Source organism: Halyomorpha halys, unplaced genomic scaffold (assembly GCF_000696795.3).
Source record: "Halyomorpha halys isolate HHAL.00 unplaced genomic scaffold, Hhal_1.1 Scaffold748.1, whole genome shotgun sequence".
NCBI classification, from domain to species: Eukaryota; Metazoa; Arthropoda; class Insecta; order Hemiptera; family Pentatomidae; genus Halyomorpha; species Halyomorpha halys.
In genome coordinates, this window is record NW_027111006.1 from 299,355 (window position 1) to 304,449 (window position 5,095).

Here is a 5,095-nt window from a genome sequence, read left to right on the forward strand (position 1 = left end):
AATCTCCGAGCTAATTCCCATGCAGGTGATGGTGTATGATCCCCAGGGAGTCCAAAATAATATTTTCCAACATATAAAAAAATAATACGTAATTTTTTTCAATATTAAGTTCTGTCAATTAAAGGAATAGACAAAAAGCTAATCAGATGGTACCATCTGTTCAAGATAGTGAACGTATCTTGTTAGCCCTTTGGGTCGTCTTTAGTTTTCTTTAGATTGTACTGATCATATAAGGCTATGTTATTGTGTACTAGTAATTTATAATGGAAGCGTGTGTAACAGGTCCGTGTGGGTTCGTTGAGGGTTTGCATATAAAGGTATGTATAACTGTATAGGTGTAATCTCTCTAACAGTTAGCATTATTACGCAGTTATATGCTAACCATCATTTTATTTAATCTCGTTGACCCCCTTTAGAGTGATAGAACATGCGTAGTATTTTATTCTTTCCGACCAATAGCATTCCTCCTTGCTTCTTGCCATGACTTGTGGCTCGTGCCATTCTTCTCCAAAGCCAAGAAATAAAACTTTGCGGAAACTAAAAAAAAAAATAGAATAATTTTAAGATGTGTTTTTATTAATTGGTGAGTTACACCGAATAAAAAAAAAGTTGGTGATTTTGAACAATTATCATGTATTTTCATACAGATAAAGTTATATTACAGAATAACTTAAAGGCCTGCTATAATTGACCATGTTGCAATGATGAAGTACTTTACTGTTTTAATTTAACTGTAACTAACCGTAATTAACGTTAAAAAGTCCAACCATTTGTAAAATTCCTCTCTGCCTCAACAGTTTTCGAGTAATATCATGCAGACCGGTTCTTGTTCTTCATAATGATTGTCTCACTGTAAGTTCCGGGCAGTGAAACTCGGGGAATACGTTCAGAAAAAAAAACAATAAAAAAACGAATCGGTACACGCATCACACAACTTTCACGTTTGTGAATATTGAATCATACTGTAGAGTTTGGAAGTCTTCAACACCCGAACGGAACACTTTGATTAAATTTACTTTATTCATGTTTACGTAAATGCCCCAAAATTGAAAATCAGTTGGGCCGTTCATCGAACCTGCAACCGTACATGTTAAATTGGCTATTGTCTAATTAGTTTAAATTTTAAAATAACAGTGGGAACTGGAAAGCATTTATATCCATTTATTCCAAAACACACTGAGTGACCCTGTTATTTAAAGGGTAATGAAAATAAATTTATATTATTTTTTCCGAAACATTCTTCTATAGATTATGTGAATGGTATATGAAATAATTTATTATTTAATAAAACAATAAATTAAAACTAATTCATTAATTAATAAAAAAATAAATAGATTTAAAATAATTTATTATTTATCTTAAAGCAAAAACAACAAATAAATAGCCATCAAAATTAGAAGAATTTTAAAGAAGAAAAATAAGTATAATGATAAGCAACAGTGAAGATATAAATGTTAGGTGTTTTTATTTATGCTACTTCTATCCCTAATGGTCATTAGCATATTAATTTACAATTAAAGTGTTAGCCTCGACTGCAGATTTTTGATTTTTTGAATAAACCATTTTGCCATTTCATTTTCGCCAACCGGGAGGATTCTTATAATTGTTCTCACATCAGTCTTAATACTTTGACCACAGGGGCTCCCCTGTAAGACCACTTAAAAACACTTTTTTTTTTTTTAAATCCATATTTTATTTTATTTTAATTTGAATAAGCATAATATAGTTTATAAAATGTAATATTTAGTAAATTACCTTTTTTTTAACCTTGAAGACTCCTGCCGTCAACCTTGTATTCCATTGAATCCATGTATGCAACTAGGCTGATATATGAATGTTTTAAAACTGAATTACTGAATAAGGGCGCTAGAAAGTTATTGTACACTAGTACAATAAACTATTAGACAAAATGGTTCCTATTCATCCCTCTATTCTCAGTCCGCTGGTGTTCCTCAAGGTAGTATCCTTGGTCCCATCCTCTATACCGTCTATACAGCTGACATTCCAACCAGTCCTAACGCTATCCTCACCTCGTATGCCGATGACACATGTCTGCTCGCAGTTAGTAATAACCCATTAATTGTATCCCAAACTCTCCAATTCCATATCACATCCCTCGAAGAATGGGGTCGTAATTGAAGGATTAAGATAAATACCAACAAATCCCATCAAATCACCTTTACCCTTCGTCGTAAACCTACCGACTGCCCTATAGTTTCATTAAATAATGTTACTCTTACCCCTGTCGAACAGATCCGCTTCCTTGGATTACATTTGGATAAACGATTAACCTGGAATCCTCACACCAGACTGAAAAGACAGAAAACTGCACGTCGATTCCGACTATTACAGCACTTACTAGACAAACGGTCTAAACTTCCAACACATTACAAAAGACTGATCTACATGACTGCAATAAGCCCAATCTGGACATATAGAGCTGAGCTTTGGGGCTCCACTAAACCTTTGAATTCCTCTTTTATCCAATCCAAAATCCTTAATGGTCCTTACATTACTTCAAAAGAAGATGGCCACAAGACCTGCTAATGTCATTAGAGTGCTCCCAATGGGTAGTTTCTTTACACACCTGTATCACTCTATTATAACTGAGATAAAATTTATTAAATGTTTTATTATGAACAGTAGTAAATGTCAATAAAGATAATTTTAAAAAAAGTTGACTAATATCTCAAATCCTTTATGATTTATTTACTAAGTATGATTCGTTCGAATTTTTTTGGTTAACTTATAACTAAACCCATGTTTCATTTCCGATTCTTTAAAAAACATTTCTATAAGTAGAGAATATAAAAAATTTCTAAATCCCTGAATGATATTATAGCCGACATAAAACTTTCCCTTGTTCTTCGATAGGGAAGGACATATAAAAGACTTCCTAGGATAGTTAGAACTTCCAGAACGGGATGACCCCACCAGAACGAGTTTTATGTAAGAGTTAACTCTGATATATCGCCTAGCATTACTCGAACCACCGCAGGCCTATCGAAGTGGCTTCTATAATAGAGGATAGCTTTCAACGCCACACGTAACCGTATATGATATGCATTTTTAAGGCTATAGAAAGCACACGTAATCGGGAATTTATTGATTCTTTGTTAATGTTATTCTTCATTCATTCAACTCTCAGAAATAGGTGAGCAATATCACGCTATATTATGAAACAATGTATATCTCATATTATGGGTTCATCTTACCCTAAAATAGGAGAATAAGGGGTTGTTTATGAGAAATAATCACATCTTTCCGACAGAAATACATCTCGTTATTTTTCTATTAAGTTATATTCTATTAAGTTTACGACCTTGCATTTTTAGCGTGGGTAAAAACACATGCTATGAATCATGTCCTCCTCGTTGAAATAGATTCTTTTCCCTGTTTATAGCATGCTGCCTCCATCCTTCCCTAGATTAAACAATTTTATTTATTTATTTCACCATCTGACCTTCACAGACTTAAAATCTATTATCTTGCCTTAAAATCAAAAATTAAAACACACTAGTTCTTAATTTATGTATTTTTTTTTTCTTCTAGAACCTCTCGAGGACACTTTACTCCCTTTTCAGCTTAATTTAATATTTTTTAAATAAACAATTCTAAAATTTAATACAATTAATTAGTTTTATTTTAATCATTATTAGAAAAAACATTAATATAAATAGATATTTTAAAATTATTTTCTTAGCGGCCTCACAAAAAAAAAAAAAATAGCTCTAATATTATTAAGTGTCAATTTTTTTTATTTTATATAACTCAATGAAACTGGAGCTATTTTTTTTGTATTAGCTCAAAACTGGAGCAAATATTTTTTTATCACATTATTTTGGCAACTTACTTTATTTATTGGATCATATTTGTAATTTTGTGAGTACTTCTGTTATTACTCACATTTATTATTTTTTATTAATTTTCTTGTATTAATGGTATGAATGAATACTTAAAACGTTATTACTTATTTCTCATTATTGTGGCAGATTGTATTATTGCTGGAAAATAAAAACATTTTTTAAAAATAATAATTTAAAATAAAAATTGTCATTCAATAATACTGTCTGTGCAAATTAACTAAGTAAATAAAATAATGTTAAAATACTTATGCACAATTATATCATTGAAGGACCAGTATATTGTTCGGGATGTTATTTCAGATGGAACCTGGAATATGTGAATGTATTACAACGCATTTTTTTTTTCAATCAACTGTTTATGTTTTAAATATTCTTAAAATGAAAGGATTGCATAATAATTTTAGTTGATGATGAACTTGGCTGGTTTGGAAATGTAAAGGTACTGCTACACGTATGCCAAACTATAGCAGACTCGAGCATGAGCAAGCTTGTGGATTGTACGTTGTGCGACAAATCAATGATCACTTGTATTGCATCTACAAATTTGTGCTCAGTTAGCATTAACTTAAAACTGCCAATAGATGAATATTTATACTTTCTCATTTTCATTTAATTGATGAATTTCTCCTACCATCAGAATGAATAATTAACTCCTAATTTAAAATGCTACCGACTGGGTGCAAATAGTTTGTTTCCAATCTTGCAAATTAACTTTAGCGGTTTAATTTGACTTAACACACCACAACTATACACTTACAAAGACATTATAGGTTTGGGAAGTTAAATTAATTAATGTGGAAAGAAAGTTGAATATTTTGGTTATGTATTATTATTCTAGGAATTTTTATCATCTACCTCCTATTTTGCTGATATTTACGTTTCTTTCTTTCGCCAATCTTTATTTCATTCCTTTCTATAATAGAAACAGAGCAAACAGTAGGCAATTTACTCTCTGGAAATTAATTAAAAGAAATTGAGGGTACGATACTATCATGGAAGCTGGACATCAATCGAAAGCTGCAGATGGCGCGAAGTTGTACTGACCCAAGAATACTTACTGTCAGGAACATCTAAGTGTAGACAGCGTAACGTACTGTTAATAAACTATCTGTTAAAACATAGTAACAGACGGCAGGCATTTCATAGACACCGGGTTTCTATACCATTTGGCAACTTTACTAAACTATAACAGTACATTAACATTTGAAGACAACAAACCTGTATGAATA